Here is a 25,473-nt window from a genome sequence, read left to right as displayed (position 1 = left end):
CAAAAAATGGAAAAAGGAAATTTTGGCAAAAATTGTAATTGAGTAAAATGTATTTGAATATGATAAAGTGTATAGGTTATGATATGGCCAATACTCTGTTCATAAAATATGCGGGTAAATGTGGGGGGGGGGGGGAATCAATAAAACTTGATTCAAAAAAAAAAAACAGGGATGTAATGGACACAATCATTTTCTTTTATCCAATTGAAGACCCTGATGTAACCACCCATGAAATTATACAATAAAATTAACACATTGTTACTCGGGACAGGAACAGGAAATGAATTGGCTGTTCAAGCCACTGATGGAAAATTGCATTTTTTCTTAAAGCCAGAAGCTCTATATAGCACAACTGGGACATTATGCTACATTGGCCACTGAGCCTTAAGGCAGGGCACTTCTAGAGTATGTGAGATGACTATCTCACTTTCCAAAATGCAAGTCTTTTTTTCCTCTCACATAGGAGGTAAAAGCACAGAAGAACTATCTGTCTCAGCAATGCCATGAAGTTACATAGGGCCTTAGGTCACAGACATACTCCGATATTTGTCCCTACTCCCTATGGCCACTAATTCCACCTTTCCCCAGACTACTTCATCTTCTGTTAGGACTGTCAAAAGGAAGGGAACAAGATGAAGGACAAGTATACTGCAAAACATGTTTCCTCAGGAATTAGGAATGGACAGGAGATTAATCTGAGGGGAGATTCAGGTCAAGGATTCAGTACACCTAATTTATCTGAATTTCAGAAGGAACATAGTCCTTATGACAAAGCCATTTTGTATTATGTTACATTGTTTTCATTTGCTTCGCATAAAACAACAGCACATAGGGTAATCTTTTCAGTCAGCATTAAAGTTTTAGAGTAGTGATAACCCTAAAAGGCAGTCTTTGTTCAATAAACATAGTTCCTATTATTCCAAGGAAAGTTTACTCAGGGATATTTGTAAAAGTCTATTTCCCAGGGCAAATAGCTGTTGCTATGTAATATTCCCAGGTTTACTGCAGTGTGTTCTTGTCACTTTGAAGTCTGGTCACATTGTGATATGAGAAAGATACAAATGGCAGTAAAACAGAGCAAATGTTATCATTATTTACTTCATAATAATCTTCTCCATTCTAATAAATTAAGTTGGCCCTGAGAGAAGGATTCCAATATTCATCCAGGAGTTGTAGATTTTCACAGAAGAATATTGTATGTACTTTGAAGAAATGTACATTTGGAATAAGTTTTAAAATCATATTTTTAAACTGCATTATAGTTTTTTCCAGTGTTAATTATTTTACTATGGAAATAGGAAGCATATTCTATTGTAGACTTTTTTCCAAATATAAGAATAAGTACTCCTATTTCCTATCTGGTGCTTTAGCTCTAACCCTAGAATTGAGGAAGCGTTCCCAAATAGAAAGATACAATGTAGTAGCAAGACATAATCTTATTGTAATATTGCTTACTCTGCAATTCTGCTAGGCTTGTCCTTTCCATCTGCCATGGAAATGCATCAGGGACATGAGTGGGCCCACAACAAACAGAAAAGCAAACGATAAATTAGACACAATTTCTTCTCCAAATAAACATCTGTTGAAATTTTCCAAAAAAAATATTTGTGGTGTAAGAAGCTAAGCAATATCATTTGGCTATTACTTGCTTAGAAATGTGACCTGCATATCTGTCTATGTTAAACGGGATGATGTCAAAGTTAAGAACAAATAACCAGTAGCCTTATCACAAACCAAGCTGGCTAACTGAATTGCTTGCTTCAGTTTTCCCTCAGAACATATCTAATCCCATTCTCCCATTGCAAATTAAACAAAAAAGTCAAGATTCCTATTTATTTGGATTTTAAATGCCTGCTGAAGTCAGCAAAATAGTGCAATTTCAGAGCACTGCCAAAAGCAAAGTGCCTTCTTCCTGTGTTTTTAAATTGTGGGTTACCTGATTTTGCGTGTAGTTTCTTTCTCTGGCCCTCTAGGCCTACTGCTCAAACATTGCAGAGATGAAATAGCATAATTCCTCAGATCCAGACAGATTCAATTTTAAATTGTAAACAGCAAATGTTGGTCTGTCTTGATGCATGGAGCTACTAGGGCTTGAAGATTTTATTAGTGCACATGACAAAATGAGATTGCCAGATCTACATTTCCCATTCTAGTGTGTGAGCTGGCTGTAGGTTTTACACTGAAATTGTCATACAAGGAAATATAAAAGTGCTTGTAGCATTGTATTCTATTTTATATAATAATTTCTATCTTGCTTGGGAGATGTTGCTTTTATTGTTGTTGTTTAATTTGTAAAGCCAACCAACTGAGAATTGCAACTCTGGACATCCTACACTGAGTTATTTTCTTTAAAAAAAAATAACCAGACAAATAAAGCAAAACAAAACTACAACCAATCATAATCTCATTATAGATGGGCTCATTTAACAATCATGTCCAATGTCTGGGGGTTTTCAAGGCTTTATGAAAATTCAGCAGTGATGGACCCATTGTAATCTCTGGAGGTATGATGTTCCATGGGACAGGTGCTATGATAGAGAGGGAGGCCTGACTCCTGGGTCCTATCAGAAGTTATTGTTTCATAGAGCAGATTTAATATTAATATTCAAGTATGGATATTTCATATCTCACTCTACAATTATGGAGTTTAGGTATACCTTGTGAATATGATTTGTTTGCCATTGGAAATAATTCTTCTTTTGACTCAACCTCCTGTACTTTATCTTTGCTTTTCCATGCTCTTAACTCAGATGAATAAGTGGCAGCAACATTCAAGCTTTCCTCTCCAACCCTCACAGAGATTTAGTATCTTGCTCCTGGAGTTTTCATTGGTGTAATGAGTACTATTATTTCTTCCTTCCCCTTTCCTATCAGTTTACTGACATGCTGTCAGAGTGACAACCATTGAAAGTGATAATGTTTCTAAATGCTAGATTTTTGTCATGCTTCATGCACAGTTTAGACTCTTGAAGATTTGAAATGTAGGCTTGCCAAAATGGCAACTGCTCAATGTTGTATAAAGTTCTCTGATACAACTTTAAATGCAACTGTTTATATTTACATATATATCCTCACCACTAGAGATATACAGATAGCATATGGTTTCATGAAACAATCTGTTTGAAGAACTTAGCTATCTTGTCTTATCACAGCAAATAATTTTGTTTCTTTTTTCTTGTGGAGAGTGTTTAATAATGCTGAGGTCCATAGAATGAAAAGCCAAGGATCCCAAACTCCTCTTCCAGAAGCCCTCTTGATATTTATACACTGATCCTCATTCTACTCCTGTTTCGGAATGGTGGTTTAGTGCTTCTATATACCATAACCCTGAAACATGAGAGGTGGGCTTCTCACATGCTGTGTTGCATTTCTTATGAATAAAAAGTCAGAATGCAAAAGTTGAAATAATTTATGTACAGCAACATTCTGGGTATGTATGTATGCGGCAAAGTTTAATTACTTTTCCGCTCTTATTGCGTCATCAGAGAATCGTCCGGCCGCCCTGTTCAGGGTGACCCGCTCCCTGCTCCATCCGGGAGTGCGGGAGGATCCCCTGGAAGGCAGGGCCGAGGATTTCGGACAATATCTGGAAGACAAAATCACTCAGATCCAGGGGGATTTGGACTCTGACTGGGTAGATTCGGGCAGGGTGGCGAGTCTTGAGAATGTTATCTGGGAAGAGTTTGACTCTGTGACCCCTGATGACGTGGACAGGATTCTGGGGAGACTTAGTGTGGCCACATGTTTACTGGACCCGTGTCCTTCCTGGTTAGTATTGGCTTCCCGGGAGGTTACACGAGGCTGGCTCCAGGTAATTATTAACGCTTCGTTGAGTGAGGGTTACTTCCCCACGGCCTTGAAAGAGGTGGTGGTGAGGCCTCTCCTCAAGAAGCCTTTCCTGGACCCGGCAGTGTTAGCTAACTATCGTCCTGTCTCCAACCTTCGCTTCGTGGCGAAGGTTGTCGAGAGTGTGGTCGCGCGACAGTTTCTGCAGTACCTGGAGGAAACGTCTTATCTAGATCCGTTCCAGTTGGGTTTCAGGCCCGGGCACAGCACGGAAACGGCATTGGTCGATGATCTCTGGAGGGCTTGGGACAGGGGTTATTCCTCTGTTCTGGCCCTGATAGACCTCTCAGCGGCTTTTGATACCATTGACCATGGTATCATGCTGCACCGGTTGGAAGAGTTGGGGATGGGGGGCATCATGTTACGTGGTTCTCCTCCTTTCTCTCAGACCGGTCGCAGTTCGTGTTGGCAGGGGGGCAGAGATCGACCTTGAGGCCTCTTATATGTGGAGTGCTTCAGGGGTCGGTCCTCTCGCCCCTTCTGTTCAACATTTATGTGAAGCCACTGGGTGAGATCATCCGTGGCTTTGGGATGAAGTACCATCAATATGCTGATGACACCCAGCTGTACATCTCCACCCAGGCCACCCCAACGATGCCCTTGAAGTGATGTCTCAGTGCCTGGAGGCTGTGCGGATCTGGATGGGGAGGAACAGGCTCAAGCTCAACCCTTCCAAGATTGAGTGGCTGTGGTTCCCGGCATCCCGATATAGTCAGTTGACTCCATCACTGACTATCGGGGACGAGTCTTTAGCCCCCGCGGAGAGGGCACGCAATCTGGGAGTCCTCCTGGATACGCAGCTGTCCTTGGAGGAACATCTGATGGCTGTAGCCAGGGGGACCTTTTGTCAGGTTCGCCTGATTCGCCAGTTGTGGCCCTTTCTTGATCGGGATTCCCTGTGTACAGTCACTCACGCCCTCGTCACCTCGCACCTGGACTACTGCAATGCTTTCTACATGGGGCTCCCCTTGAGGAGTACCCAGAGGCTCCAACTGGTCCAGAATGCAGCCGCGTGGGTAATCATGGGAGCCGCTTGGCGCTCCCATATAACACCGCTCCTGCGTGAGCTGCACTGGCTCCCAGTGGTCTTCCGGGTGCGCTTCAAGGTGTTGGTTACCACCTTTAAAGCGCTCCATGGCATAGGACCTAGTTATCTTCAAGACCGCCTGCTACTACCGATGACCTCCCACCGACCTGTGCGCTCCCACAGAAAGGCCTCCTCAGGGTGCCATCAGCCAAACAATGTAGGCTGGTGTCCCCCAGGGGGAAGGCCTTCTCTGTGGGGGCACTTACCCTCTGGAATCAGCTGCCACCAGAGATAAGGAGAATCCAAGACCTCGGTGCCTTCCGCCGTGCCCTTAAAACTTTCTTTTTTCAGCAAGCCGGGCTGGCTTAACATATTTTTTAACATATTTTTAATTTTTAATTGGTTTGCTATCTTAAACTGGGGCCAAATTAATATATATCCTTTTATTTGTTTTTTAATGTTTGTATTGTATGTTTTTATCTGACTGTACACCGCCCTGAGTCTTTCAAGAGAAGGTGCGGTATATAAATTTGAAATAAAATAAAAAAATAAATAAAAATGTAGTTTACATTGTAGGTGTGATGAATTCAGCTCTTCCTTCTGCCCTTGGGAAAGAAATCAATCTCACATGAGATAATAAAAATCAAGCTTTATAAAAAAGAAAAACATGTGATAAAATATAACTCTCTGAGCCCTCTTTTAAATGCAGAAAGGGGTGCAATGGCTCAGCAGTTAAGATGCTGAGCTTGTCAACAGTCTGAGTTAAAGACCCAAGCATTGTGTGACATGGTGAGCTTCCGTTACTTGCCCCAGCTCCTGCCAACCTAGCAGTTCAAAAGCATGAAAATGTGAGTAGATAAATAGGTACTACTTTGGCAGGAAGGTCACTGCATTCCAAATTTTCATGCAGGCTACATAATGACAGAAATGTCTCTCGGACAATGGAAGTTCCTTTGGCTGAGAATCAGAGATGATCACTGCCCCCCAGAATCCATCATGACTGGATAGGAGAAAACATTAACACTTAAAATGCAGAGGGGGGAGGGATAAATATAGTACTTACTAGATCGCACAACAGTTTACACATTAGGTAAGGAAAACATTTAAAATGCAGGACTTACTATAAATGAAGAAATTTCTGCTGCCAAATTTCTGGTATATCTGACACACAAAAGAGGCATCTGTCATTTCTAGACATGGCTTTTGAGTCTGCATTCTACACATTTACAATTGGCATTTTATGTAAACTTTATATCAATAATGTTATTTCTATTTGTAAGAGCATTACACAAGTTAATTCAGTTCTTATAAATCAATTGTTAAATATTCCTCTTTTTCCAAAATCAAATGCCTAATAAGCTCAGATTGAGAAAAGAACTCACATTCTCCAGCAGTAGACCCAAATTGTTCATCTTCACAGCCTACTACCTGCACCCTTGTCAACAACCACCTTTGTGGTAATGATGCCTGTTGTGCGCACTCATCTTGCTGCAATCCAGTTCATTATTAGCAAGATCCAGGATGAATAGCCAAGAAGCCAGGCAATGCTTCAATGTCCTACCTGTCAATGACTATATCAGCTTCAACCACAACAATACATGAGCACACAATAGATACAGACTTAAAGTGAACCGCTCCAAACTCGATTGCAGAAAATAGGACTTCAGCAACAGAGTGGTCAATGCCTGGAATGCACTACCTGACTCTGTGGTTTCATCCCCAACCCCCCCAAATTTTAACTTAAGACTGTCTACTGGTATATCTGACACCCATTCAACCCATTCCTAAGAGGTCTATAAGGGGCATGCATAAGTGCACCAGCGTGCCTATCATCCATGTCCTAATGTTTCCTCTATTTGTATCTATTTTATGTATCCAATCCATGTTTATACTTATTATCTAATACATTCTTGATGAATGAATGAATGAATGAATGAATGAATGAATGAATGAATGAATGAATAAATAAATAAATAAATAAATAAATAAATAAATAAATAAAACTTGGATGAGCCGGATTAGGGGCAGGGAAGAATGTGTAGTTTCCATTAGAAGTAAAAGATTCCCCTCGCACATATGTGCTAGTTGTTCCTGACTCTAGGGGGCAGTGCTCATCTCCGTTTCAAAGCCGAAGAGCCAGCGCTGTCTGAAGACTTTTCCATGGTCATGTGATCAGCATGACTAAATGCCAAAGGCGCATGAAACACTGTTACCTTCACACTATTTTTCTACTTGCATTTTTACGTGCTTTCAAACTGCTAGATTCGCAGAAGCTGGGACAAGTAACGGGAGCTCACCCCGTTACGCGGCACTAGGGATTCGAACCACTGAACTGCTGACATTTTGATCAACAAGCTCAGCATCTTAGCCACTGAGCTACCGCGTCCCTCCTCCATTACAAGTAATTTGTTGCCTAATATAGATAAACTCTTGCTTGAGATTTCCCAAAGATGTAGCCATGCCATAAAGTAGCACTTAGAACTTTAACAAGGAAATATAACTCATGTATTTTTACTTAATTTTAACTTACCTTATAAAAGCTTAAGAAACAAAAGGAGCATGATGGCATGGAAAACCATATGTTGCTATTTTAATTTCCACCTACATAGTGTTAAGTGGCAAGTTGGGGGCTTGAAATCATTACCTGGATTCTTTAGATATGCGCATAACTTCTTTGGATATGTTTAACTCAATAAAACTCTATTTAATTGGATTTATGTAACAGTCTAAGCCAAAATGAGATAATTTTTCAGTGTATATAAATACGTGTAGTTTCATAAGGCACACATGATTCTATAAAAAGGTTTTTGTCCAGCTGTCATTTTAAAGCACCAGCCTATAAAAACATTAGGCAAGAAATTACATTCTGGACACTTGGACTGTGTCCATACTTAAACTCCTCTGCTAGCCTGCTATCTTTCTTGCAGCCATTTACTTTGACTTGTAGATAGATTCAGGAAGTGAAGTGCAACTCCTTAAATTTCACAGAGAAATTTCTGAAAATTGATTCCCTTTAATTTATGCAAATTCAAATTTAAAAAAAATCATGAGAGAATATATACTGGTTTGGTTCTAGACTTAAAAATGAAAAGAACAAAACCTTGACCATTCTAAATTCCATGTAGAAAATAAAAATGTTGCTTGTCAGAAGTTAAATAAATCCCTTGTAGTAAAGGAATTCCATTCATACAGTGTCAAAAATAAAATATCATGGGGTAATTTTCCAAGCCTCTGAAACCTCAAATTGCTATTGGGACTATGTATCCCAGCTATAGATTGACCTTAACTATACAAACTATTTTAATCATGGTGCATTTTTCATTCTCTAGCGCGCTGCTTGGAGAATCCAAGAGCGTGGGTATTTCCCCCCAGTCAGGATGATATACTGAGTGCCTGTATCTTTAAGAAGTTGTTGAGTCCACCTTCATGGCCTGGCTGAGGCTCAATTCCTTTCACTTAGTCAGGATTGATAGAGTGCTTTTTCAATTGTTCCTTAGTCTTATATATTAGTCTAATTAATTTCTGTTTATTTTTTTGGGCCATCTGTTTTGCCCTATTTGATTTTCCCTTTTTTTCTCCGACTCCACCTTCTGTTATTTGGATTCATTTCGGCAGGGCGGTGTTTGTCCTGGGGCTCCAAGCCCTCTGCCTCCGCTCGAATTATCAGTTTGAAAGCCGCAGAGCTCTGCCTTGGAGATCGGCATCTCTGCGAGCGCTGATTATTTGGCTGTATCTGCCAATTAGCCTCCTCACTTATCGACCGCTGAGCTCTGCCTCCTGATCGGCATCTCTGCGTGTGCTGCATTCCGTTCTTGGGCTGCCGGCTGTGAGTTATTTCAAGTGGGGACTCGAACTGTTGCCTTGCCCCCGTTTTGCGTCTGACAGCCGCAGAGCTCTGCCTCACCATCGGCATCTCTGCGAGCTTTTACTCTCTCCTCAGCCGCCTTCGTTTTTTCGGCTTGTCAATGCGCCAAATAGCTGGAGCGCCACCACCCTCACAATCTATCGGAAGGCTTCGGGGTTCCTGCCGGGTGCTCCACAGCACACCCGCCTTCTTCCCCTTGTGTCCGAGGTGCCGGGAGGACTGAATTGGAGCTACCCACGGACTTCAACTGACTGGCGGCGGTGTTTGGAGGCTTTCTCCTTCTGCCTCACGCCATTACAGATGCATTAATTCGATTAGCCGCCTTGCGCATTACAGCTGGTTTTCCCGCGCTAGCTCCATTTTGCTGCCATCGATCGTTGGCCGTTTGTGAGTTTTCTGCAGGATTCCTTTTGTCACGCCACTCACCTGTGAGTACCAGGAACATCGATTGGAGGACTTTCCACAAAAAATTGGCTGACTAATTTCATTTACAATCCATATAGGAATCCTCCACAGAGACATCTTTATTTGTTATCTATCTTGCTCTGTCAAATTTTGCATACAGACGCCATTTTGAATTCGGCCTTGTTGTTTCCATCTGAGTTTCAGCGGACTCCTTCATCTCCGCCTTCAGTACCAATTGTTGTGGGGTTGGGTTAGGGGTCCTCCCACCACCACCACCACCAGTTGAAAAAAAAAATAAAAATAAAAATAACAAACAAGCAATCATCCAAACGACCAAAAAGGGCAATAAATATATATTGCCTAATTTTCTCTAAAATGGGTGATGCCGAACTGTCTTCGGATCTCGACCAAGTCCACAATCCTCCAACGGCTCATTCATCAGAGTGTTCCTCACAAAAAGGACGCAAGAAACGGTCCAAATGGACTCACTCCACGGACCAGCCCTCGACCTCCAAGGGTCACAAGCCTTCCTCGGCTGAGGACAAGGCCGCAAAGCGACGGCATGATGCCTTAGAGCGCCGTTTCAATCAGGCGCAACGCACGACCCAGCCATCTGCCCCAACCGCTGTATCAGCTGCCTCATTGGCCAAACCGCTGTCTCATTCAACTCAACTGGCTCCCTCCGTGATGTCTCCAGACGAGGCTGCGGGGGAGGTCACAACTCACCAACACCAACTCACAATTGGTGTTGACAGCCTTACCACCGCTATCTATCTCACTCCCACCTCTTCAGCCTAACCTGCCTCATCCTGCGCCAGAGACCACCTTTACGCCCACCGCAGCTGGCCTCCGGATGCCGGAAGCTCAGCAGCCCCTGTACTGCGACCTTCAGGCTATGATTTCTGCAACACTTTCCAGAATGTTGGCGACTGGTTTTCCTCCAGTGGTACCAACCCAAGGGATTCTGCCCCAGAGTTGTCAACCGTCCTCCGCGGCTGTAGCTCCAGTCCATCAACGAGCTGAGGTCGATCCTTCTGACTGTTCTCTACAGGAATCAATTCACAGTGATGATTCTCAATTGGACTATGATGATGACAGGGAAATGGAGTTCTCGGAGGACAACGACACCTTGCCCGAGAGACCAGCTTTCACGGGTTTGTTCCGGCCATCTTTATTCAAGGCCTTACTCCACAAGGCCATAGTTACAATGCAGTTGGTGGCTGCTCGTGCTCAACCCGACCAACTGACCAACCCATCTCCACACAAGGCCTTCTTTGCGGTGCCCAAACCGGATGAGGAATTCATCCCCTGCCCTCAACTTTTTTCTGAGGTTGTGCAGCAATCCTGGTCTCAACCTGGGGCTCTGGCGGCACCCAACGGTTTAGATAAAAAACTCTTCTGCTCGGCACCCAATCTTCAGGACTTGCTGGCTCTCCCATCTGTGGATGCCCTGGTCGCTGCCTTGACATCGTCCGCTGTCCTCTCCAACAACGTCGCGGACGGACTACAATCAAAGATAAGAGGGCCAAACTCGTTTTTCGGAAGTCTCATCAAGCAGCTGCCTGGGCCGTTCGGGCGGCCACGTCAGCCTCATTCTTCAACCGTGTGTCGCTGATCTGGCTGTGGCAGCTTCAAGAGCGGCTTCCTCCCGATGACAGGCGTTTCCACCAGGATGTGAATAAATTGGTAGCCACCACAGAATACTCCACCAACGTGGCTCTGGCCGCTGCCAAGTTCGCCTCTCATTCACTGGTGTTGACTGTTACATCCCGTCGCCTGTTATGGCTCCAACAATGGAAGAGCGGACACAAAATCTAAATGGTGACTCGCCTCCGCTCCTTATAAAGGGTCTCACCTTTTTGGGGAGGCACTGGACCCTATCCTCATTGAGGATAAAGATAAGAGAAAAATTATGCCATCCTCTTACCGGAGAGTGGATCGTCGCTACTCTCCTTATGGCCAGCGTCAGTCCTTTCGGACCGGACCCGTACCCAGCAGTTCCTCCACTTATCGCCCATCTAGCTTCTCATCTGATCGCACATTTGACCGACCAACCTTTTGGGATCGTGGCAGACGCCAACAGCCCTCCAAGCACCCCTTCCGAGGAACCGGATCACATCCATTCAGACGTGGCAAATAACTGTTTCACGCCTCACCCCATCAGCAGTCGGCTCGCCCACTTCGTGCATCAGTGGGAGAGCTCCACGACAGATGCATGGGTCCTTCAAACGATCAGGCTGGGCCTGACCCTGGTGTTCTCCTCTTGCCTTCCCAATCGCTTCCTCCCATATCCCGAGAAACAACGCCGGATGTCAGAGGAAATACAACACCTTCTGGACATATGCGCTATAGAGCCGGTTCCCACAGAACATCGTGGAACCGGTTTCTACTCAATATTTTTCCTCGTCCCAAAAAGCTCCGGGGGCTGAAGGGGAATCTTGGACTTGAAGGAGCTGAACAAGTGGATCTCGTACCACCAGTTCAAAATGCAGTTGCTGCAGTCGATCTTGGGCTGCATCCGGCGGTCGGACATTATGACCTCAATCAACTTGAAGGAGGCTTACCTTCACATTCCTGTACAGCCGTCCCATTGCTGATTCCTGCGTTTCTCGTACGCCAACCAGGATTTTCAATACAGGGCCATGCCATTCGGCCTCTCGTCGGCTCCACGCACCTTCACGAAAATCCTCACAGTCGTCGCTGCCTCACTCAGACTCATTCCCGTCAGAGTGCTTTGTTATCTCGACGACATCCTAATCCTGTCTCTGTCCCACCGCTGGGCTCTACACGACCTGGACCTTGTCTGCGACTCTCTCAATCATCATGGCTTCTCTCTAAACCTAGAGAAGAGCCACTTACAGCCCACCTCACGTCTCCTGCATCTCGGGACCATCATCGACTCGGTGTTGGGCTATGTCTTCCTCTCCCTGGATCGTCGACAGAGCATTGCATCCATGATAACACAGGTTTGAGCATCCAGGACAGTATCCATCCTGCTGTTGTCTCAACTCCTCAGCAAACTCATCTCATGCATCATTATAGTGCCATGGGCACGTCTCCATTCACGTCCTCTCCAATGGTTCCTTCTCCCGCTCCAGAAGTCCCTCGGCAGCAACTCCAGGATCAAGGTGCCCCTCCCTCGATCGATATGACAATCCCTCCGTTGGTGGACGTCTCCCGCTGTGGAGAGGGGAGTTTTTTTCCAAGAGCTGGACCGTGTTACGGTAACGACAGACGCTAGTCTAGTCGGTTGGGGTGCCCCTCTCTCTACCAAGGTGGCCCAGGGTCGCTGGACACCTACGGACCTCAGGCATGATATAAATTGGTTGGAGCTGCGTGCAGTGCACCTAGCCCTAAGGCACTTTCAGGCAGACATTCAGGGACAACATGTGCTTGTCTTAACGGACAACACCACGGCCAAGGCACATGTCAATCAGGAGGGTGGCACTCGTTCCAAACCTCTCCTGGATGAGGCCATGTGCCTGCTTTCTTAGGCAGAGAATCATGTACCTTCCATTGTGGCTCAGCACATCTCCGGATCGGACAACATCCAGGCGGACTGGCTGAGTCGCTCTCAAATCGACCACGCCGAATGGCACTTACACCCGGCGCTCTTCCAGGAGTGTCGGCCAGGTTCAGGACCCCGCTCATGGACTTGTTTGCGAGCCCCCGCAATACTCACCTTCCTCGATTTTTCTCCAGGTTCCCCTGCCCAACGTTGGAGGGGACGGATGCTCTCCGTTGCCCCTGGCCCACAGGACTTCTCTACGCCTTCCCCCCTCCCTCTCATACCCAAGGTGGTGCGCAAGATCCTGTCGGAGAATGCGGAAGTCCTCCTGGTCGCTCCTCACTGGCCTCGTCGGCCATGATATGCGGACCTCCTGGATCTGTCGATCTCTCGCCCCTGGAGGATCCCACAGGACCGGATCTCTCTAAGTCAGGGGGTCATTCGCCACCCGGAGCCTCAGTGGCTCCAACTCACCGTCTGGCATTTGAGAGGGTCCTCCTGATGAGGGACAACCTGCCAGAATATGTAATCACCACCATGCAATCCTCCCGCCGGCACTCTACGAATAGAATCTATGACGCCATGTGGCGGGCCTTCCGAAGGTGGTGCTCCACCCACAACGCCGACCCAACCATCGCGTCCCCACTATCCTGGAATTTCTGCAGGACGGCCTTGGGAAAGTTCTAGCGCCGAATACTCTCCGTCGCCAGGTGACTGCTCTGCACACGGTCCTACCACCATTATCAGCTCTCTCTGTGTCACAGGACCCAAGGATTTGGACATTTATCCGGCGGGGCTACGAATCTTTGTCCTCCTGTCGTTCACAGATTTCTGACTTGGGACCTTCCCCTGGTTCTCCGGGTGCTAATGGCTCCACCTTTCGAACCTTTATCTTCCACCGGCCTATGCTTCCTTACCCTGAAGACTGCATTCCTTGTCGTGATCACTTCTGCCTGGAGGGTATCTGAGCTCGCAGCCCTTTCGGTCCGCTCCGACCTTTGCATTTTCCATACCAACCGAGTGGTACTCAGACTTGACCCTTCCTTTTTACCGAAGATAAACTCGCTTTACCATCGATCTCAGGAGCTTATCCTCCCAGACTTTTGCCCTGCACCCCAGCATCGCCGTGAGGCTCAATGGCACACCTTGGATGTCCGACAGGCACTACGTCATTACATCAAACGCACTGCGCCTTTTCGCAAGTCGGAAGCGCTTTTCATCTTCTTGCCGGCATCCATGGGACGTAAAGTATCCTCGGCCACGATCAGCCGCTGGCTCAAGGCATGTATCGCTAAGGCATACTCTCTCCAAAACAGGTCCCTGCTGGGCCGTATTATACCACACTCAACCAGGAGTGCCTCCACGATGGCAGCCTGGGCCACCCAGTCATCAGTCCTGGAGATCTGCCATGCAGCAACCTGGACATCCCTCACACCTTTCATACACCACTATAAGGTTGACTCCTTTGCCTCGGCTGAGGCGTCCTTCGGACGGCGTGTGTTACAATCTGTCATAGTTGATCCGACCTCCAGGGAAAAATCAGTCTCCCACCTAACTGACACTTGCTTGGGTATTTCCCATGCTCTTGGATTCTCCAAGCAGCGCGCTAGAGAATGGATGTTGCTTACCTGAACATCCCTTCTGAGCGCGCTGCTGGAGAATCCAACCCTCCCTGGCTGACTTCTGCTCTGAGATTCCGGCTGACTTTGGACTTTGATTGGGACTTCTTCATGAAAGAAACTGAGCCTCAGCCAGGCCATGAAAGCGGAGTCAACAACTTCTTAAAGATACAGGCACTCAGTATATCATCCTGACTGGGGGGAAATACCCACGCTCTTGGATTCTCCATCAGCGTGCTCAGAAGGGATGTTCAGGTAAGCAACATCCATTCTAGTTGCTGTTATTTACAGCTACATTTAATATTTAGTAATTGGATACAGGTAGTCCCTGATTTATTCCCAATCACTTAATGACTATTCAAATTATGACTGACCTGACAAAGGGTACTTACAACCTGGATTTGAAGTTCCCATAGTGGAATTTCCCTCTCCATATCACATGACTGAAGATCAGGCCCTCAGCAATATGACCACATTTTCAGCTGTGTTGCACTTATTTCTAGTTTTTGACAAAAACACATCCTTAATAAACCATTGGTTTGCTTAATGACTTTGGTGTTTCCTTAAAAACTACCACAAAAAAATATCATAAAATTGGCTGAGTCACATGACTGTTTTTATAGATTTTTTTTTCAGACATTCTTTTCCCAGTTGATTTAGAACAAACCAACTTAATTTTAGAACAAGGAATATTAGGTCAATTGAATTATGCCGCTTGTCCCATGATTTATAAAATACAATTTGTCTGGTTATCTGGATAAAATCACAATTTCATCATTCAGAAGTTTATATCCTTGGCTCATTTAACACTCTTCAATAGCAAGAATGGAAGGGAAATACACAAAAATCCCCATTGTTGCACAATGATGCCAAAACCAATGTTTCATTATACTACCATTTCTATGGTATGCAGTTCTATGCAGTTCTTCTCACTACTCTTTTCTAAATTCCCAAGCGTTCTGACTTACTTTACCTAAATTACTGGTTAGACAATAAAGATAATTCTGTTTCTAAACATTGCAAAGTTTTGTTATATTATATGCAAACTCTGCTCTGCTGTGAACATTAAAGCTTACACAATGTTTTACTATGGTGGTCTTTTCTCTTTTGGTTTATGATTATAATAAAGTTCATTCATATTCACAAAGAGCTGGGATTTGATAAGGAATCCTCTTTACTATAGACAATATTCAGTATTCAAAGTAATAATAGCACATTCTGATTTTCTCTTTAATTCTTTTAAAAATGTCTGTATCATTCCAGGTTCAGGATAAGGTGCAATCAATATGATACTCAGCAGTATCTTTTCATATCAACCCAGGGTGCCAACATAGACTTGAATATCAACAATATTCATCCTGAACCAACACATAACCTCTTCCAGTAGTTTCTTATAGTAGTTAATTAATAACTTCTATAAGGCCCTGGTTCAATCAGTCTTTCGCAAGACTTTCTCCTCGACTTTCCAATCAGTTAGGAACAGAGCCAGAGTAAATTGGTATATCCAAACCACAACCCTCTCAGGTAGTCCAGAAAGATACCATGGCCAAAGTATGAAATTTCAGTGTGAGGTCTGACAAGTCCAGGATAGTACAATTCTCCAGCCATCTCCTTTACAGACCAAGAAACTAGGGTGGGTCCCTTTTAGGTCTCTTGCCCCATCCACTATCTAGTTGTGGACTCTGCATTCTTTAATCTGACTATTCTCTAAGCAGCATCTCTGAGCCAGTTTCCCAAGATCATTTCCACATACCATTACAGCATAAATAAATGATAGAAATGATGAAGTTCTTCATTGTCGCAAAATAGACTTTGTGTAAGTTTTGCACTGAATTCTAATCAGTTTTGCAAGAATTTATAGAATGTAATTTTGAAAGTAAGAAACATATTTTAAATATTGGAATAGGGATTGGCTTATGACAAAATATGGAGTGATTCGATGATTAGGGTAGATGAGAACTGAAATCAGCAGATTCGATCATTCTTTGGGGTGGGGTGGGAGATTTTCTTGTCTGCAGAAATACGTCTCATTCAGTCATGTTCTCCTTCACATCCATTTGCAGCTTGTTGCATTTCACAACCTGTGCTTTTTCTGAGCAATGTAGTGTCAGTAGCAATATACTAATCTTCCCATTTTTCCTCCTGTAATATTAACTTTGATGGATGGCATGCTATTGAGGTGAAAAGGGGCAAGCATGAGATATGATAAAACCATAGTAGCAACCTCAGAAAGGTTAATGAATAGTAGCACTTAATCATAAGACAAGGCTGTGATAAAAAGAGAAAAGCATAGAAAAGAGCAAAATAACCTAAATGCTTGTTTTACTCCATGAAGATAAAACATTTCAGTCAGAAAGCTACCAATAAAGAACTATTTACATGCTGTGGATTGGCAGACTCTTAGAGTTTCCTTTTAAAAATATTCAAAATATTGTGATGTGGAACATTTTGTTCTAAGTTAATAATGAACAACCACAAGGAGACAAATTATTTTATTTTTGAGAGCTCAGATGGAAGTATTTCTAGCTGACACTGTGTCTTCATACATCCCATCTCTTATTACTGTAAGCTTGGTGTGGAGTGGGATTTGGTTTTAAAAGAAGTAGCACTGCATGTTTTTAGAACAAGAAAAAGGCAGTGGTTCATAATCTCTGACAAAACCAGAAAAATTAATAAAAGACAGACTGATTTTTCAGTCTAGCACTAAACCTAAATCTTGGTTTAGTGCTTGTTCCCTGTGTAGCCAATGAGTATCATATCAGGGAGTGGGAGGGGCTGGGGAGCCATCTCATCTGTAGAGTGTGCTTTGGCCTTTTTATGTGGTTAATATGAAAAGGGCTCTCTGAATGTGGGAGTGGTGTCCTGCTGTTTGACTCTTTGGGACTTCATTTAACATTTTTCAGAAGGAGATCTATAGCAGTCTTTTCAGAGTCTATGAACTAAAAGGCATTCTTGATTGGAGGGTCAATACGGTGCTCCAAAAAAGCCAACAGTGGCAGATCAGAAAGGCCTTTTTTAGTGTAAGAAAGAATAGCTAAAATCCCACCAGGACATGACAGGGAAATATTAATAGATAATTCCTGGGACAGGTTACCGAAACAATTAATCAAAGTAAGATAATGTGCAGTTGATGGAAGTCAGTATAAGTGGGTGATACTCTGGAGACTGATCAATATCAATTCTGGGCTTAAAAATACTCATAAATCGCTAAGTATTAGAATAGAATAACAGAGTTGGAAGGGACCTTGGACGTCTTCTAGTCCAACCCCCTGCCCAGGCAGGAAACTCTACACCACTTCTGACAAATGGTTATCCAACATCTTCTTAAAAGTTTCCAGTGTTGGAGCATTCACAACTTCTGCAGGCAAGTTGTTCCACTTATTAATTGTTCTAACTGTCAAGTTAGTCTTTGATGACTATAGGGGATGGCACTCATCTTCATGTCAAGGCCATTGAACCAGTGCTGTCTGAAAACATTTCTGCAGTCATGTGAACAGCATGAACTCACAGAGTGCAGTTCGAAAGCATGCAAATGCAAGTAGATAAATAGGTACCACTTCGATGGAAAGGTAACAGTGACATCATAGAATAGGATAAGCATACCAGAAATAAAAGTGGACTTCAATTGCATACTGACCAATGCAATTGACCAAACTGTGATCAATCCTACCCTTAGCATTATAAGGAACTGTGCCTGCGAATAATAATAATAATAATAACAACAACAACAACAACAACAACAACAACAACAACAATAATAATAATAATAATAATAATAATAATAATAATAATAATAATAATTTTATTTCTATACCGCCCTTCTCCTGAAGGACTCAGGGCGGTGTACAGCCTATTTAAAAACACAGAAACAAAACAACAGTTAAAATTTAAAATCATTAAATAATTAGGCTCCAATTAAAATCCCAGAAATTTAAAATACCCCAATTTAAAACGTTATGTTAATAGCCTGGCCTGGCGGAACAACAGGGTCTTCAGAGTGCAGCGAAACACCCGGAGGTCGGAGATCTTACGTATTTCCGGGGGCAGTTCATTCCACAGGGCTGGGGCTCCCACAGAGAAGGCCCTCCCCCTGGGTGTCGCCAGCCGACATAACTTGGCCGATGGCACCCTGAGGAGACCCTCTCTGTGGGAGCGGACTGGTCGGTGGGAGGCTATTGGTGGCAGAAGTCGGTCTCGAAGGTACCCGGGTCCTATGCCATGGAGTATGATACATAGACACAGACTTCCTATAATGGTGTGAAGATGTCCAACTTATCATTGTCAAAGGACATACCTTTGTCCTTTTGTCACAATGGAGTTTCCATATCACAGGTATGCTGAAGCACGTATACTGAAGCCAAAACAAGCTGTTGTGGCATAACATGTCCTCCTGGAGAAAATGGCAGAAGATTTAGCATCTAAATAATCCGTGACGGCTCTAGATGACCTGTTCAGTGATTCACCTGCTTAATTAGCTCAGTAGATGTCCTGGGGGCCACTCCCTTTTTTTTTTCTTTTTTGTTCCTTGAGCTTATTTCATGTTCTGCTGTTCTGCTTGATAGCAAGGAAGGCTGAAACTTCAGCTCCTCCTTCTAATAGGTTGGTCAGTGCAACAAATAAAAGTACAAAGATCTGGAATTGTTTTATCCATTCCTGGCTCAAAAGATGTATTCAATAGTAATTGAAATCCTTTGTGCTTCGGGAGCCAGTGGGAGATTCTTTTCCCAGCTGCCCTAATTTGGGTAACTAGTAGATGATAGCCTGGAGATACTAAAACTTAATTCTTTATTGCCACCTAATAGTTGATATATTGACTAAGCCACAGGTCAATAAATATTTCACAAAAATTATGTGGACAAACCATGAGAGCATCCAATGGCTGAACAGATCTCACATGTATCTCCAGTTCTAAGAATGCTTATTCAGCAACATGCTGTATAAATCCAGGTGATTACTGCATTGCACTTAAGAGAGACAATTTTTTTGCTGTCTTCTAGTGGTTATTAAGTCAATAGATCAAAGCCTTTTTAAAAAACAGAACAAGATTTGATTGGATAGTGCAACCAAACCTTAGAAATACCACTATGGCACTATTCTGTATGGGCAGCTTTTCTCATAATTGGTGACATTCACCTTTCAACCCAATAAAACCACAAATAACTGCCCCTATATTCCTGTTCAGAAAAGCTATGTAGCCAGCAGTGTACCATGTCCCTATTCTGGATATGTGCTTAGTAGCAGTGCAATTTATGTTGATATGATTTTCCCCCCTAATTTCAAGACAGAAAGAAAGCATGGCAATATGGCTGGGTAGTTGAGCTCTAAGGTTAGCAACTTTTCTATCTTACTAAAAAATACTTTATCTGAAAAGCTTCAGATAAAGCCACAAAGGGCAGTGGAATTCCATTTCTATGAGCTCATCTACTGAAAAGAAAAGGGAAGATTGTAATGGATCAGAACGAAACTTGTCTAGCCTTGTGGCATAGATTAGATAAATATTATATGAGATGTGAAGAATGAATGAAAGGAATAAAAGGTATGTTAGAAAGTATAAATTAGTGTCATGTAGGTTATAGGTGCATACAAAAGTAGAAATCTACAGCTGATTATAATCACATATCAGAATTCAATGAATGATGATAATGGAAGAATTAGGAACATAATAATTTAAGAAAAACCATGTCTGATGGTAGGATGGTACATTCAAGATTTGATACTCCTCAAAGTGAGTGAAAATGTTCCTTGTAACATTTAAAGAAAACCTTCAGTACTACAAATTTGCTTTGACACACAAGGCTTATTGTCTGGGATGAGAATCCCATGATTAGAATGGAAAACTTTGATGCCATGGACCAGGCTCTTTGAAATATATGTGATAAGAATAAGGAATTTGGGGTAATTTTAACTATTTGCTATGGTTGTTTCCATTAGTGGAAAAAGGCAGAAATGATGCTGATGTAAAGAATTCATGCATCAAAAATCATAGTTATAAAGAAGCTTTGTCAATTTTTAATTGAAGAGAAATGTGCTAGGGAGATAATCTGAGTTCTTATTGGATTTTGGAGAAGACAAAACTCAGAAAAATCAAAATGATGAAATAGATATGGTTATGCCAGCAAGAACTATGGAAGAAGATACAGATTTCATCTATCCAATATTTGACAAACCTGCAGAATCGTTCTCAAAGAACTGTATTGATACAATAATGAGAAAAATCTATTCCCCATGCATTAGACACTTCCCTGGAATTATGAAATAATATTTTTCCTTCAATGCTGTCAGCGAAGAAGGTAAGGCTACTCATTTTCCAATACAATTCCTTTATTCAATTGACTTCCCTGGATTGCACTACATAAACTAAAATTGAAGATAGGATCTTCCACCATTTTAATTAATACTTGGATCTTTCATGGCTTTTCAATGCAACTCCAATGATCATGAACGAACTCTACAAGAATATCATTGTAGCAAAGGTATTGGTGCATTCAAAAATGGATTGTCATGATTCCAAGAATTATGCTCACTTATCAGAAAGTGAAGATACCCCTCTTCATCAGACACGGTTTCCAATATAGTCATGCTTTGCTCTTACTATACACAAGGTGCAAGGATAAACCATGGTTAATATGCTGATTTATCTGGAGAAATCTCTATTCCAGTATGGTCGTATGTATCTGAAAATTTATATTGCTGCCTATTCTCACATGGCGGCTTAAAAACATCATATATATAAACATAAAACTAATAAAAGAAAATAATCAAATAATAAATTAATAATATAATAGCCCCCTCCCACCCCTCACCCTGGCAACAACACATCACACCAGCCATTTAATGATGGTTGGCCACTCTGGTTCCCCAGGCCCACTGGCAGAACCAGGTCTTTGATATGTTACTTTAAGCCAAGGAAAAAGAAATGAAAACATTAAGAGTATTTTTAAAGTAGAGCCAACAAGTCACTGCCAACAAATGTCATCAAAAGTGTCCTATGTTAAACAAAAAGTATGTATATTTGCCCTGCTATACATCTTTATTCTTTAATAACATGATATATTCTTCTTTAATTTTAAGACCAAAATGATATCAATTCGCCCATGACCATTCTATTTCTCTGTTTAGGTAAGGAAACCTCTCTGAAAGGATGACCCAATGGTCCCAAGTTGTCTAGTGGAATTTAAAATTAAAATGGACTGATTCAGTATGAAAATTAAATGACAGACTGCTGCAAAAACTATTTTTGAAATTTCTAGAGGGATGAAAGTGATTGTCAAAGAGCAGAAATGAAACAGATGCCGTTTATGTTATAATGTTTATAACTGATCTGTATGGAATGATCAATGTTTAACTTCTGGTTACAGTAAATCTATATTATTTGCTGTCATGTTATTTCACGATAGTGTGTTAATATTTTACTTCTAAGATGGTTTTCCTCAACATGGCAATCCTACAGCTAGCACCAGAATTCCCAGCCAGTTGACCAAAACTGAGTGAGAATTGTAAGAGAATAGATGGTTTAATCCATGTATTAGTTTTTCTGGTTCTGACTTGGATGACAAACAAAGCAGCTAGTAGATTTTAAATATTAGACATTTATTTAACATTAACAGAGTTGGAAGGGATCTTGGAGGTCATCTAGTCCAACACCCTGCTCATGCAGGAGACCTGTACTAGGGATTTGAACCGTCGAACCTCCGACCTTTCTGATCGACAAGCTCAGTGTCTTAGCCCAGTGGCTAAGAGACACCTATATTTCTGCTTCAGAGGACACTAAAATGTTATTTGCATGTATCTATTTTTGATGTGACAGATCAAAATGACAAAATTAGCTCACATTGCAATAGTTTTAGCATTTGTTTTGTGGCTATAATTTGCTGGTGATGTGAGTATGCTGTCTGCAACCATGATATTCCTGTATTACTGGACAATCATGATAAATAAGATACTGTCCTGTAATTTTACAGAGTTACAATAATAAATTAACTACAAGAATACTGACTAAAAAAATATTCTGAAACATAGTGACGTTCTTGAGTTTAGTTACTTTAAATTGATCCTTTCTCCTATTGTAGTTCCTCCTTTTTTCTATACAAAATGTATACCAAACTAGAACTAGATAACTACTCATCAAGTAACAAAAGTTTACATGGAACTACCTAATATAATACTGATTGGTGTAAATGGCTGCATATACATAGAGGTAGAATGATTTTCTGAAGGACTGATGAGCATTTAATCTGCTAAAAAGGGTTCTGACTGAATCAAACTATGTCTTATTGTAATTCCAAATCCTATATCCTCATGTATCCATTCAAAATAAGGAAGGATGAATGTTACAGAGCAATCCAGTTACATGGTGGTGAGGACATTTGGATACGATTAGGGACAAATATACAATGGAATAAAATCTATGAAAGTACCAATACAGAAGGCATAGTGACTATTATGAATTAATCAGAAGCAAGCTTCTGATTGGTACAGGTATTTTTGTCTAATTTACACAGCTACCCATTCACCAAAAGTGATTCTGAGTGGCATACAACAAGCTGAAACAATAAATCATTTGTCAGTTAATTATAAAAACATTTAAAAACTGCAAAAAAAAAAAACCAACCCACAAACAAACAAGAAATACAGAGGGTGCTAATAAAAGAGACACTTCACAAGTTCATCCATCTCCTGCCAGGTTTGCTGGCATCATCCTAACTTATTCTGTACTCAAGCTCTACTTTTTTCTCTGATATCTCATTTAAATTTGCAAAAAGAAGCTATGATAGCTTTTAAAGAAGAATCTGACATCCTGCAAAGCTACCATTAAGAATCAACATTAAGATCTTTTATATTTAAATTAGAGATAATATTGGATGCAGCATGGGGAACTAGTCCTGGGTGTGACTCTTGAAAAAAGCTGCAATTTCCCCAGCTATTGTCACTCTGTTGTCCCTGATTGTCACCAGCTACAAATTCCAGTGATTTACTGAGACACAGGGTATAATTTCCATCAAGTGTAAGGAGTTATAGCTCCACCAAACATCCCCTTGGAGGGGCTGCTGATTGGCTGTCAGCTGGGCATTGTTACATTCAGTTGTGAGCAATCTGCATTGATTTTTTCCTGCAAATGTGAGATGGGTGAGGCAGCATAAAGGACAAACACGTTGAAATTAGCTTTACTACCCCATTGATAAAGAAAATCAAAGAAGGGACCCTCCAAGCACTTTAAACTAGGCAATTACCTTCCTTTTTATAGTTTTTCTTTTCTTTTTTCTTTCTTCTGCAGATCACATGGCAATCACATTTTCTGAAATACTTGAAAGCAGGAAAGAGACATGGGCTAATAATTACCATTATATATTTTCTCATGCTTCCTTTAAGGAATTCACAGAGGCATTTTAACATTAAAACAATACTTGTGTCAAGATTGTAACCTTCGCTAAAAAACTAAGAGAATTTGACAGCTGACTCAGATTAGAATTCAGGACTAGTACCTGGAATAGTAGGTACTAATTGACTCTGATAAACAAACATATACTGGATGTATCTTATTTCCATGCTAGGTTTTGGGGAAAACCGGGAGTTCTTTCTTAACACAATCATCAGACTGACAGGTCATGATAGTGTAGCAATCTATTGCTAAGTAATTTTTGATTGTATTTGTTAATATTTTATACAGTTTTGCTCTATTCAGTTTTGTTTTAACTCTGTACAGTACCTAGAATCACATTATATCAAAGGCAATATAGAGATATAAGAGATTCCAAGGCCAAATAATTCTTGTCAAGCAATTTTTCTATTTCTAAATTTTGGCATGAGAATGTGAAACATGCTGTGTTGTTGCCATAACAGGCATCCATTGTCATATGTCAGCTAAAGGTAGTTGTAATTAAATCTGCAGTGCTTCCTCAGTTACTGAAACATGGAATGGAGCAAACGAATTGTTCCACTGAAAGTGCACATGCACAAGATTGTTACCACTAACTTGCCCCACTGGCTTCAGTAGAAATTGTAGAGCAGTTTTATTAGCGTTTGTATAAATCTTGTCTGTGGTATGAACAAAGGACTTCAAATTATTAATGCAGATGGGCTATTTTCCAGGTTTGTGCGGCTGTTTTGGAAGCTACTCTCAACTGTCTATACGCATACACATATTTTCCAGACAGCTGCACAAGGAAGGAAGGAGATGCATCTGCTTGTACAATTCAGAGAGCTGCTTCATTTCTGCACTCATGATTTGTAAAGCACTTCTTTTCAAAGGATTTGCATGAGCACAATTCTACACATTTTACTTCAAGCAAATCCCACTTTGTTTAATAATATTATGGGCTAATAGCCTTACACATGACTTATTCTTAGCCATTCTTAATTCTCAATAAGTTCACTTCTGTACATTCACTTACTGTACTCCAATCACTTTTCAGATGTTATATAAAAGTTGCAATATATGTAAGTTCCCCATGAAAGAGCAGCCAGAAGTTTATAGAAATTGTGATATACATTTATTGATTTGCTTACTCAGACAGGATTTCTGATCATAACATTCATTTGCTGCTTTAAAATAGTGTCACAAATTAGAGATCTGTGAATATTCAGGGGCACCAGAGCTTACAATGATCACTTTATAAATTGGATTCCTCATCTGTTTCAGTAGAGATCCATATGAATTTTCAAGTTTGGATTTGGTGTGTGGATATTAAAACTATTCTTAACCTGGAATTCTTCTGAATCATCATCACCCCAGGGATCCCATAATGCAAAAATGGGATTATTTGGAAGCAAAAATGTGCAGGAGTAAAATGGAACAGGTTTAAATATTCTAACACTGTTGTGTGTAGCATAATGTGGCTAAAAAATAAATTTTTACGATAGCTCATTTATTTTTGCTGTCAGAATGTGTGGAGTATATTTATGCTTATATGAACGCTTTGTGTCTGAAATGGGGAAGCACCAGAGGCTTTGTGTTAGTTAACCTTTGCCTGTTTTCTTTCTTGATTGTTTCATTAAAAAGTTTTATTAAAAAGAAAAATTCTGAAACTGAAGAGAAGATGCATTCTCATTTGAAATCTTATATTATATTGGTCTCCAGTGATCCATTGTAGATGTATATATTTGAAGGAAGGATACTTGGCAGTCAAATATTACTAGTCAAAGTACAGGTACTCTTTGACTTATAACAATTCATTTAGTGATTGTTCAAAAAACAAGAATCTAT

At 41.5% G+C, this 25,473-nt stretch overlaps 1 protein-coding gene across 1 annotated transcript in view; it reads left to right on the top strand.

Annotated features, from left to right (window-relative positions):
• PLXNA2 (plexin A2) overlaps nt 1-25,473 on the top strand; it is a 420,814-nt gene that overhangs the window by 367,368 nt on the left and 27,973 nt on the right. The window lies entirely within an intron of this gene.

Source organism: Pituophis catenifer, unplaced genomic scaffold (genome assembly GCF_029215685.1).
Source record: "Pituophis catenifer annectens isolate HBS135680 unplaced genomic scaffold, rPitCat1.0.hap2 SCAF_3, whole genome shotgun sequence".
Classification (NCBI taxonomy): domain Eukaryota; kingdom Metazoa; phylum Chordata; class Lepidosauria; order Squamata; family Colubridae; genus Pituophis; species Pituophis catenifer.
Note: the sequence above shows the minus strand (reverse complement) of the source record. Positions and strands in the feature narration are given on the sequence as shown.